This window comes from Bufo gargarizans, chromosome 1 (assembly GCF_014858855.1).
Source record: "Bufo gargarizans isolate SCDJY-AF-19 chromosome 1, ASM1485885v1, whole genome shotgun sequence".
Taxonomy (NCBI): Eukaryota; Metazoa; Chordata; class Amphibia; order Anura; family Bufonidae; genus Bufo; species Bufo gargarizans.
In genome coordinates, this window is record NC_058080.1 from 192,852,817 (window position 1) to 192,865,556 (window position 12,740).

A 12,740-nucleotide genomic window follows, 5' to 3' on the forward strand; every position below is an offset into this window, starting at 1 on the left:
GCATAGGCGTCCGGTGCTGCCACCTACAGGGCATATGATTGTATTATACTTTGCAATGCAAGAGCATTGCAAAGTATAGTACAACCATCAGCCCCACTGGATCTTCAAGATCCAAGAGGGAACTATTAAATAAATAAAAGTGAAAATAATAAAAGTAAAAATAAATAAATAAAAATGTAAAAAATAAATTGCCTTTTCCTATAAAAAAACAAAAAAACAAAACAAAAACCACACATATTAGGTGTCACCGCATCCGTAACGACCATCTCTATAAATATATTACATCATAGACCCCGTCCAATAAACACCATAAAAAATAAAAACGGTGTAAAAAAATAAGCCATTTTTGTCACCTTACATCACAAAAAGTGCAACACCAAGCGATCAAAAAGGCGTATATACCCCAAAATAGTACCAATCAAACCATTACCTCATCCCACAAAAAATTAGCCCATATTTAAGACAATCACCCAAAAAATAAAAAAGCTATGGCTCTGAGACTATGGAGACACTAAAACATAATTTTTTGGGTTTCAGAAATGCTATTATTGTGTAAAACTTAAAAAAATAAGAAAAAGTATACATATTGGGTATTGTCATGTCCGTAACAATCTGCTCTATAAAACTGTCACATGACCTAACCCCTCAGATGAACGCTGTAAAAAAAAAAAAAAAACTGTTCCAAAACAGCCAATTTTTTGGCCACCTTGCCCCATAAAGTGTAATAATGAATGATCAAAAAGTCATATGTACCCAAAAATGCTACCAATAAAAACCTCAACTCTTTCTGCAAAAAACTAGCCCCTGCACAAGACGATCGGTAGAAAAATAAAAAACATATGGCATTCAGAAAACCAATCCAGCAAAATCTGCCTTCCAAAAACCATACGGTGTTCCTTTCCTTCTGCGCCCTTCCGTGCGCCCTTACATCAGTTTACGACCACATGTGGGGTGTTTCTGTAAACTGCAGAATCAGAGTAATAAATATTGAGTTTTGTTTGGCTGTTAACCCTTAATCTGCTAAAAAAAAGTTACATTTAGAAATTTTATCTCCATTTTTCTTTAATTCTTGTGGAACACCTAAAGGGTTAATAAGGTTTGTAAAATTGGTTTTTAAGTAAATTGAGGGATGTAGTTTCTACAATGGGGTCATTTATGGGGGGGGGGGGGGGTTCCACTATGTAAGCCCCACAAAGTGACTTCAGACGTGAACTGGTCCTTAAAAAATGGGTTTTGGAAATTTTCTTAAGAATTTTAACGTTCTAAAAAAAAATATAACATTTCCAAAATTATGCCAACATAAAGTAGACATATGAGGAATGTTATGTAATAAATATTTTATGAGGTATCACTTTCTGTTTTAGAAGCAGAGAAATAGAAATTTAGAAAATTGCAAATTTTTGGGTAAATTGGGGATTTTTTCATAAATAAAAGGTGATATATATTGACTCAAATTTATGACTGTCATGAAGTACAATGTGTCAAGAGAAAACAATCTCAGAATGGCTTGGATAAGTAAAAGTGTTCCAAAGCTATTACCACATAAAGTGACGCATGTCAGATTTGTAAATTTTGACCTGGACACTGGGGCATCAATGACCTTTGGTCGTGAAAGGGTTAACACCAGTTGCCGGCCCCCACTTGTATTAGGGTCAGAAAACCAGTGCAACACATCTCCGCCGCATAGAGTTGATCAGGTTGTTGATTGCGTTCTGTGGAATGTTGGTCCACTCCTCTTCAATAGCTGTGCGAAGTTGCAGAATATTGGCAGAAACTGGAACACGCTGTCGTATATGCCGATCCAGAGCATCCCAAGCATGCTCAATGGGTGACATCTCCGGTGAGTATGCTGGTCATGCAAGAACTGGGATGTTTTTAGCTTCCAGGAATTGTGTACAGATCCTTGCAATATGGGGCAATTATCATGCTGCAACATGAGGTGATAGTCGTGGATGAATGGCACAACAATGGGCCTCAGGATCTTGTCAAGGTATCTCTCTGTGCATTCAAAATGCACCTATGTTCGTTGTCCATAACATACACCTGCCATACCATAACCCCACCGCCACCATGGGCTACTCGATCCACAACTTTGACATCAGCAAACCACTCACCCACACACACTATCTGCCATCTGTCCTGAACAGTGAAAACCGGGACTCATCCGTGAACAGAACGCCTCTCCAACGTGCCAGGCACCATTGAATGGGAGCATTTGTTATGACGACGAACTGCAGTCAGGTCCAGACCCCGATGAGGACGACGAGCATGCAGATGAGCTTCCCTGAGACGGTTTCTGACAGTTTGTGCAGAAATTCTTTGGTTATGCAAACCAATTGTTGCTGCAGCTGTCTGGGTGGCTGGTCTCAGACGATCATGGAAGTGAACATGCTGGATGTGGAGGTCCTGGGCTGGTGTGGTTACACATGGTCTGCGGTTTTGAGGCCGGTTGGATGTACTGCCAAATTCTCTGAAACGCCTTTGGAGACGGCTTATCGTAGAGAAATGAACATTCATTGCACAGGCAACAGCTCTGGTAGACATTCCTGCAGTCAGCATGCCAATTCCACGCTCCCTCAAAAACGTTGGGACATCTGTGACATTGTGCTGGGTGATCAAACTGCACATTTCAGAGTGGTCTTTTATTGTGGGCAGTCTAAGGCACACCTGTGCAATATTCATGCTGTCTAATCAGCACCTTGATATGCCACACCTGTGAGGTGGGATGGATTATCTCGGCAAAGGAGAAGTGCTCACTAACACAGATTTAGGCAGATTTGTGAACAATATTTGAGAGTAATGGGTCTTTTGTATATGTAGAAAATGTTTCAGATCTTTGAGTTCAGCTCATGCAAAATGGGAGTAAAAATGAAAGTGTTGCGTTTATATTTTTTCTCTGTGTATGTGTCAACTTTATTAAGTGGATTAATTCATTCTTGAATTTAAGTTTTTAACCCAAACAGTAATTGCTCTGCTTCCAAGAAATATAGCCATCTGGCAATTCTTGGACAATAAATGTAATCATGTAGAATCATTTGAATTTAGAAATATAAATACCACAAATAAAGCATCCTCTACATCTAAAAGGTGACCTCCTAACACAATGTTAGTCACATTTCGACAATTAGAACCTTTATTGCAGAAGCAGCCTATCCAGCGCTGGGAAATTAAATCATTGACTCACTATTTAGAAAAGGACATTATTCTAAAAGGTCTTAAACTATTTAAAAATCCAGCACATGATTTACATAGCGAGCAATTTAATAAAGAATGGGAGTCTTTTTTAAAGTTTAGTCAATAGCCCTCATACAGATGATCATTCAACGTTGAACACAAATATCAAGCGAATCAGAACAACAAATAGAGACAAACGTATTCTCAAAACAATGAATACAATAAGTATCAGGAAAGGATATATACAGGGTTGGGTAAATTAGAACAGGAGATCAATTATTTAAAAAAGTAAGACATTTCAGGCAAATATGGAACTAACTAATGACAGTGGTCCTAAAATGAATAAAAATTGGAACACGTACAAAATAAAAAAATATTTTAAATCAAATACCACCAAACATTTAACAATCACAATCACACCGCACCTACTGTTATCAATCACCTGGAATACTTCCCAACCAATCACCCAATCACTATCATAGGAGATATGTTCCTCATCACTCACATTTATTGACACCAACAGATCAATCATACACCAAGAAGACATGTAACCCAAGTCAATGGGCATCATTATCTAGTCACAAGCACAGCTGACACAAGTCAATGGGCATCATTATCTAGTCACAAGCACAGCTGACACAATATGCACACAGAGCAGAGACTCTGCAAGTAAAATCAGACACAATATCAGCAGGTACAAAAACACAGACACAAACAATAAACAATAAAAAGAGGATACGGAGAGGCAATGGAAGGAGATCGAAATACAAAATAAGTATTCCACTTAATATATTTGATACATAGATAGGGATAGAAAAATTTGTCTAACAATAACACTATGTTAAGAACCCAGTGGAGAAGGAAGCTGTGGGGACCTCCAGGTATCAACATACAAAACTAAAGAGGACCTTTCATGTATTGTTTTTGTATAATTAAGTACCTATACTTGTGGGGTACACTCCACTGGCGCTGCCATCATTGTTTTCTTCAAATACCGCTCGCTTGCCCCGCTGTGCCCCCTGCAGTTTTTGCGCCCAGTATATTAATACTGAGCATCGGTACAGGGAGGAGAAGATGCTGGGTTTCTCAGTGGGCATCTCCTTCTCACTGGATGCACTGCGGACCAATTGCAGTGCACCGCGTCACAGCCAGGGAGTAAAAAAACAGCTCAACTTCTCCCTGGCTGTGACATGCTCTGCTGCGATTGACCCACTGCAATTGTTTGATTTATTTATTTTATTTTGATATGGTCTATTTTATTTTAGGGTATGGTGTTGTGGCACTATGGTATTTTGGTATAATGCTGAATTGGTGCCAATGGTACCTAATAGAGATCATTTACTAACTTACATAGACATAAAGTCAATTAAAACAGATTCCAATGGAGTGATGCAATGGGAAGTTGTAAAAAATGGGGAAAAAAAATAAAGCATTAGTGCAAAAAAGTAACAGAGAAAATATGAAAAATGCGATTGACTTGTTCATAATCTAACATTACAGAGCCACATGTGAGACATCAAAAATAAATAGCAAGGACTATTTAGGACCTGTTAACGTGTTTTTTTTTTTTTTTTTTATATATATTTCTATTTAACCATTCCTCTGTGATACTGAGTAACCATGCTCCGCGCTATTATGTACCTTAAAAGGTACACTGTCACCTGGATTTCACTTACTGAGCTATTATCATCACCACATCAGTCTCCACGATTTACATTAAAATATACTGGTATTACTGCCCTGTGTCTTGTAACTTGTCTAGAAAATCGCTTTTATTAATATGCCAATTACCTCAATAAGGAGCCCAAGGGGCTGTCCCTCCGGCGGTTGGAGCCCAGCCGCGCCCATTACTTCAGAGCCCAGCACTGCCCCACTGCTAATTTATTCACTCCTCTTCGCCGACTAAATGTTTGTGCAGCGCCAGTAATCCCGCGCATGTGCCCTGGATACACATGTCTGTGCCCGCGCGGTGTCCTGGCATCGGCCTCACAGAACTCATTGCGCATATGCCAGCTTCACTCGACCCGGAAAGGAAGAGCGGAGTGGCGCGACTTGCCAGGCGGGCGGAGGACGAAGGAGCAGGAGTGGGTCAAGCTAAGCTGGCGCATGCGCAATGAGTTCTGTGAGGCCGATGCCAGGACACTGCGTGGGCATTGACGTATATCCGGGGCGCATGCGCAGGATTACGGGCGCTGTACAAACATTACGTTGGCAAAGAGGAGTGAATAAATTAGCAGTGGGGCGGTGCTGGGCTCCGAAGTAAAGGGGCGTGGCTGGGCTCCAACGGCCGGAGGGACAGCCCCTTGGGCTCCTTATTGACGTAATTAGCATATTAATAAAAGCGATTTTATAGACAAATTACAAGACAAAGGGCTGTAATACTAGTAAATTTTAATGTAAATCGTAGAGACTGAAGTGGTGATGTTAATATCTCAGTAAGTGAAATCCAGGTGACAGTGTCCCTATAAATCCCATTTTATGTTTTACCAACAATCCTAAGAGTGATACAATCCAGGTTTTGAGTCACATAAAGACTATAAAATAATAGAAGCTCTCTAAAAATAATAGCCACTGAAGAAGAAGTAAGACATACTCCGAAACGCGTCTGGTGTTTACTTGGAGTAGTAATAAGCAAAAGACGTGTAATAAGGAAGGAGGAAAGGTTACAACAAACTTGTGAACATCTATTATACTATATGGGGGTGATAATAATTCCAAAGCTACCTCCTGGTCTGAAAGCAGAAGCGCACGATCCACAGCCGAACTATTTGCCGAACCAAGAAACGAGACCACGTGCAGTGTGCACGCAGAAGGGACATCGCGGATGCTCATCTCCAGATGAAAGGGCACTACAATGAAGGTGGTAAGGCTATCAGTGCAAAATTTTAAAAACAGAGGTCGACTGAATTGTCTGAGAAAGAAATCACACTTTGTAAGGAAAGTCAGCCATAGGACCTATTGAGATTTTGTTGCAATACAAATTGCTGAGGAGGCTATACAACAGACTCTGAAACATTGTGGCATTGTAAGCACCAAGTATATTCATCTCTATACATGACATTATTTATCTGACAGTAGGTTAGTCAGTTGCCTTGAGCACCCCCTATACCAGTGAAAAGCGAACCTTTTAGAGACAGAGTGCCCAAACTGAAACCAAAAAAATGGTATTACTTACCGGTAATTTTATTTTACGGAGCCCATGACAGCACCACCAGAGAGAGGAGGATCCGCCCCCCGAGACAGGAAACCTGCAGAATAAAAAGGGCGGACACTCTCCTCCCCTTCAGTAAGTTTTCCAAGTACCGGAGGAAGGCCGCCAATATATATTAGACGTGTAAATGAACATTTATTTTTTATTTTTTATATATACATATCACCTCTTTTTTTTTTTTATATATCACCCGTGCATAAAAGGACACATAGGGAGGGAAAGCCGTGGTGCTGTCATGGGCTCCGTAAAATAAAATTACCGTTAAGTAATACCATTTTTTCCTATCGCCCATGACAGCACCACCAAAGACTTACTAGAGGAGCTCTTAAGGGTGGGATGTAGAAAGAAGGACCCCTTCACCAAAGGAAGAATCCCCCGAAAGGTTCAAGTCCAACCTATAGTGTTTAAAGAAGGTAGAGGGTGAAGACCAAGTGGCAGCCTTGCAAATTCTCTCAATTGGAACCGCAGACCTCTCTGCCCAAGATGCCGCCACTGCTCTGGTCGAGTGAGCCCTTAACCCAACAGGAGGGGACAGACCAGAGGATAGATAGGATAAGGAAATAGCAGCAACAATCCATCGGGCGATGGAATTTTTAGAGGCAGCCGAACCCTTATTCACTCCCTGATACTGCAGAAACAGTGAAGAAGACTTCCGCCAGGTAGATGTGGCCGATAGATAAGCTAAAAGAGCTCTTCTGACATCAAGACAATGGAGAGACTCTTCCTCCTTAGTAGAAGGATTCTGAAAAAGGGTAGGAAGAACAATCTCCTGAGAACGGTGAAATTTAGAGACGACTTTCGGGAGGAAAGCCGGGTCAGGGCGAATGATAACTTTGTCATCTAGTATCAAAGTATACGGAGGATTTATGGAGATGGCCTGAATTTCACTAATCCTGCGGGCGGAGGTTAAGGCTATTAACAAGGCTAGTTTTAAAGGTCAGATGCTTGATAGAGGAGGACTCAATAGGCTCAAAGGGAGATACTGATAAGGCTTTCAGCACTACCTCTAAACTCCACGGAGGAGGCTTAGGAACTGACACTAGGGAGGTTCTATCCACAGCCCTAAAAAATCTGGAAACCCATGGATTCCCTGCTAAGTTTAGATTGAACAAGGCAGAAAGAGCTGAGACCTGAACTCTTAGAGTGCTGACCGCTAGACCCAGTTCTAGCCCCTTCTGGAGAAACTCCAGGATAGTATGTAAAGGGGCTACCGCCAGGAGGCTCCCTAACTGGATCTGGGCGAAGTCAAGAAATTTATGCCAGATTCTGCTATAAATTCCAACCGTGACCTCTTTTTTACTCTTTAACAGGGTAGAAACTAGGGCGTCAGAAAACCCTTCCTTGTTCAGCAACCACCTCTCAAATTCCAGGCCGTTAAGTGTAGGTTCTCCACAGCTGGATGTAACACCGGCCCCTGGCTTAGAAGCCCCTTGACCGAAGGGAGAACCCAAGGATCGGACACTGACATGGTTCTGAGTCCCGTGAACCAGGCTCTCCTGGGCCAAAAGGGTGCTATCAGGATAACCCTGGCCTTTTCTTCCCGAATCTTCCTCAGAACCCGGGGAATCAGGGGAAAGGGGGGGGGGAAGGTGTAAGCTAGATGAAACTTCCACTCCTGGGACAGAGCATCCATCCCACAAGGGGACCCCGACAGGTCTAGAGAAAAGAACTTGGGAACTTTTTTGTTTGAATGGGTAGCAAACAAGTCGATTTCCGGAAGGCCCCAAAGATCTACAATCTTCTGGAAGACTACCGGGTCCAAAGACCACTCCCCCTGAGACAGGGTATGACGGCTCAGGAAATCGGCTTGTTTGTTCTCCACACCCTTTATGTGAACGGCTGAAATCGAGGAACACGTTCTCTCTGCTAACTCCAGAATAGAGAAGGCTTCTTTCATGAGGGTTCTGCATCTCGTTCCTCCCTGTCTGTTTAAATAGGACACTACTGTCCTGTTGTCTGAAAGAACTCTTAAATTCCTTCCTTTTATTTCTGGAAGTGAACTCCTAATAGCTAAGCCCACTGCCATCAGTTCCTTTAGATTTGAGGATTGAACTTTCTGAAGGGAATTCCAACGGCCCTGATAGAAAGAACCTTGAATGTGAGCCCCCCACCCCCAAGGGCTTGCGTCCGTAGTCAGACAAACTAAATTCTCGATCTTCCAAGGGGTCCCCTGTGTTAGATTTCTTTTTACTAGCCACCAGGCTAGTTCCTGGATAGTCTGGGAAGAGACTTCTAGACTGGCATCCAGTGACCTGCTCTTCCCCCAACTGGCCAGAATCTCAGGACGTGAGGGAGCCCACGACTGACATGGCTTTCCTTATGGAAGTCACTGGTCTCTGGGTTAGACTCGCAACTTTGCTCTGAACGGTCTGTATCTTCTCCACAGGTAAAAAGCATTTCTGGAGAGAGGAGTCCAAAATTAGGCCCAGGAACACCTGTTTCTTTAGCGGACGGGATCTTGACTTCTCCTCGTTTATCATCCAACCCAGTTTGCCTAAGATGGAACGGACCTCTAGAACAGCAAGACTGCAAGCCTCTTCTGACTGAGCTACGATTAAGAAATCGTCTAAGTAAGGGATAAAAAGGATGTCTCTTTCCCTTATGTGGGCCGCCATCTCTGCTACCAACTTTGTGAAGACTCTCGGAGCCATGGAAAGCCCGAAGGGGAGCACCTGGTACTGAAAATGTTGCAGATGACCATCCAAAAATACTGCTACCCTTAGGAACTTTTGATGTTCTACAGCAATGGGAACGTGGTAATACGCGTCCTTTAGGTCGAGAACCGCCATAAAGCACTGAGGGTATAAGAGATTGATTGCTGATTTTATCGTCTCCATCCTGAATTTCTTCGGCTGAAGAAAGAGATTTAGTTTCTTTAGATTTATGATGGTTCTCCAGGAACCGTCTGGTTTCTTGACCAGAAAAAGCGGGGAATAGAACCCTTTCCCTCTTTCCTCTTCTAACACCGGGATTAAAACGGACTTTCCTACTAGTTTCACCACCTCTTCTTCCATGATGGATCTTCCCTGCACGGAACCCGGAACTACGGTGGGTAGAAATCTGGCAGGAGGAGACTGAAGGAATTCCAGATTTAGGCCTCTGGAAATGGTATCGAGTACCCAAGGGCTCAAGGAAATACTCCTCCACTCCAAAGTGAAAGCCTTCAGTCTGCCCCCTACCGGAATGCTGGCGTCATTGCTGGTCAGGCTTCTTTTTGTCTGAGGAGGGCTGGTTAAAGAAAAAGTTTCTGCGCTTTCTTTGACCCCTAAACCGGTCTTCCCTAGGTCTTCTATCCTGTTCCTGGTTACTTTTAAAGGGACGAAAGGGGAAGGAGCTCTGAAAACCGGGAAACTTTCTCTTCCTGTCAGCCGCCTTATCCAGGAGGTCGTCCAAACTAGGACCAAAGAGGTACTCCCCCTCACATGGAACTCCGCAAAGCTTAGTCTTGGAGGCAGTATCGCCACTCCAATTCTTTATCCACAGAGCTCTCCGAGCAGAGTTGGATAAGGCTGCTGACTTAGCGGCCAGTCTGACTGAGTCGGCAGATGCATCCGCTAAAAAATCAGCTGCTTTTTTAATTGTAGGGAGGGAGGCCAGTATCTCCTCACGGGGACTTCTGTTTTTAAGCTGAGCTTCTAATTCGGATAGCCAAACAATTAAAGAACGGGCCGTACAGGTGGAGGCTATACTGGGCCTAAAGGATGAGGTAGATGCCTCCCAAGCACCTTTAAGAAAGGCGTCTGCTTTTTTATCTAGAGGGTCTTTTAATATACCCATATCCTCAAATGGCAAGGCCGTCTTCCTAGAGACCTTGGAAATGGCTACGTCAATGCGGGGAGCCCTATCCCAGGAGGCAGAGTCCTCTTCTTTAAAGGGGTATTTGCGTTTGAGGTTCTTGGAGATAAATACTCTCTTATTTGGTTTCTTCCACTCCCCTCTAATCAACGCAGCTACATTTTTGTGTACTGGAAAAGTACCATGTTGTCTGGCTTCTAACCCTTCAAACATAATGTCCTGAAAGGAACAGGGCTCCCGGGTCTCTTCTATGCCCATAGTAGAACGAACGGCTTTTAAAAGCTTCTCCGTATCTTCCACAGGGAAACACGGTCTCCGCCCCTGACCTTCTTCCTCATCAGGAGAGGACTGCTCTGAGATGTCCGAAAATTCAATCACTGAAGAAGGCAAATCTTCCTCTCCTTCTGAAACAATGGGATTACGCCGGGTCTCTTTACGAACCGGCCTCTGATCCTTCTTAGCAGTTAAAGAGGAGTTAACCTCTGACCGAACTAACGCCTGTAGACACTTATAAAAGGAAGGAGATTCTTCCGCAACTGTTCTGTCTATACAGGTCTGGCACAATTTTTTATCCCACTCTGAGGGCAACCCCACTTTGCACAGAGCACACTCTCTATTTTTCTTTTTGGCCACCACTTTTTTAGGCTTAACCTGTAAATAGACAGTAATGCCAATTAGTAAAAAAGGAATCTAGGTCATAAGAGACCCCACTCACCCCTTCAGAGGTACCAAAGCAGGAGGGACAGCAAGCTCCTCAGATGGCTTGTCTTCCTCCATGATGCAGGCTCAGCCAGGTCGCAAACGGACGCCGGCAATTGGAAAATCGCGATCCTCTCATAGGGCGCATACTGATGACGTCACTGCCGACGCCTGCGCCGGTCACATGACAGCAGGAGCGCTATCCGGCACTCACTGCCGAAGCCCCTCCTCTTCCTCCCCCAGGCAGCCGGCGTCGGTCTTCGCGGCACCTCCACAGAGGCGCCGGCTTCTCCCAGCTCGAGCACACTGAATACTCCCTCCGGAGCTCAGCTGTGCCTCTGCACGGACCCCCAGCGCACGTCGATGCCGCCAATTTTTCAGGGACCGCAGGTCAGTAGCGGAGCGCCACCGGGGAGAGGGATCTGATGCATCCATGCTGCAGGCTTCCCACCAGAGACAGGAAACCACACTGAAGGGGAGGAGAGTGTCCGCCCTTTTTATTCTGCAGGTTTCCTGTCTCGGGGGGCGGATCCTCCTCTCTCTGGTGGTGCTGTCATGAGCGATAGGAAAACCCACTTATTTATCGTAAAGTGCCAACACGGCAGTTTAACCTGAATACCAATATGGTATATATTCCATGTACTTTATCATTTAGCTATAGTAGCCTGCCTACATTGAGTGCGCTGCCTGTGCCGTTCATAGTGCGCTGATGAATGGCAGGAAAAGTCTAAGACATATTGGTACACCATACACTTTTTCCAGGGTGCGGGTGCCCTAAAAGAGGGCTCTGATTGCCGCCTCTCGCCACCACTGCCTTATATCTGTCACGCGCCGAAGGCCAAAGGCAGACCTTCGGGATGTCTTGCAAACAGGACACAGGTAAAACAGACAAAGGACCAACAGAGTACTTTATTACACATGTAATAAAAGAATAAGACAGTAAAGCAGGTTAAGCAATAGTGGTAGAACTACCACAGAACCCAGTGCACCAGCAGACCAGAGGCAAAACCCAGACGGCGGGGAGCCAGTGAGCCCAGTTCTTCACAGAGCCCCTGGTGGTGGGGAAAAACTGGGCCAAGGGCTCACTGATCGCACCCCTAGGATGGTCGCTACCTGCAGAGAACCACACAGGTGCAAGCATCAGCGGAATAGACAACAGAACTGGAACTCAAGCAAACACAGGACATGGATCAGACAACAAGACAAACTAGAAACCAGCACAGAAGCAGATGCCTAGACCCCATGCGAAACAGAAGCATGGCGGTCTCAGACAGAGCTGCACACAGACTAGAGATCCTCCCTCCGGAAAACCCAGGAGCAATCTAACGAAGGTAGGACAAACACAGGAACAGAAGCAGTAAGGCACTGCAGGACAGACATGGAACAGACTAGATCAGAAGCAGTAGGCACTGCCAGGCTGGACATAGGACTGGATGAGAAGCAGTTTAGCACTGCCAGGCTATTTGACGCACTGCGAAGCTAGACAAGGTGGTTCCAGACAGAGAACAGGTAAGGCATGGACAAGGATAACAACATCAATACAGAACAGGTACAGAAGATCAGACAAGGGAATAACAACATCAATGCTTTACCAGGCGACACCTCACAAAAGGGCAGATGACAAAACCCCCTTGGTCAGCAGTAAGAGGTTACACTCAGCAAGGCAGAGAACAGCAAGGTGCAACACCCAGCAAGACACAAGATAGACTGACCCTAAGGGCACATGCACACGTTCAGGTTTTATGTGTGGAGAATCCGCACTGAAATCCACAGGTGTTCACAGGCAAATCCGTGCGGTCAATTTGCTTCAATTGGTGTGGATTTGCATGCGCATTTGGTGCGGATTTTCTGCATGCTGATT

At 44.4% G+C, this 12,740-nt stretch overlaps 1 protein-coding gene across 2 annotated transcripts in view; it reads right to left on the minus strand.

Annotated features, from left to right (window-relative positions):
• Nucleotides 1–12,740, minus strand: part of IL15 (interleukin 15) — a 128,074-nt gene that overhangs the window by 48,912 nt on the left and 66,422 nt on the right. The window lies entirely within an intron of this gene.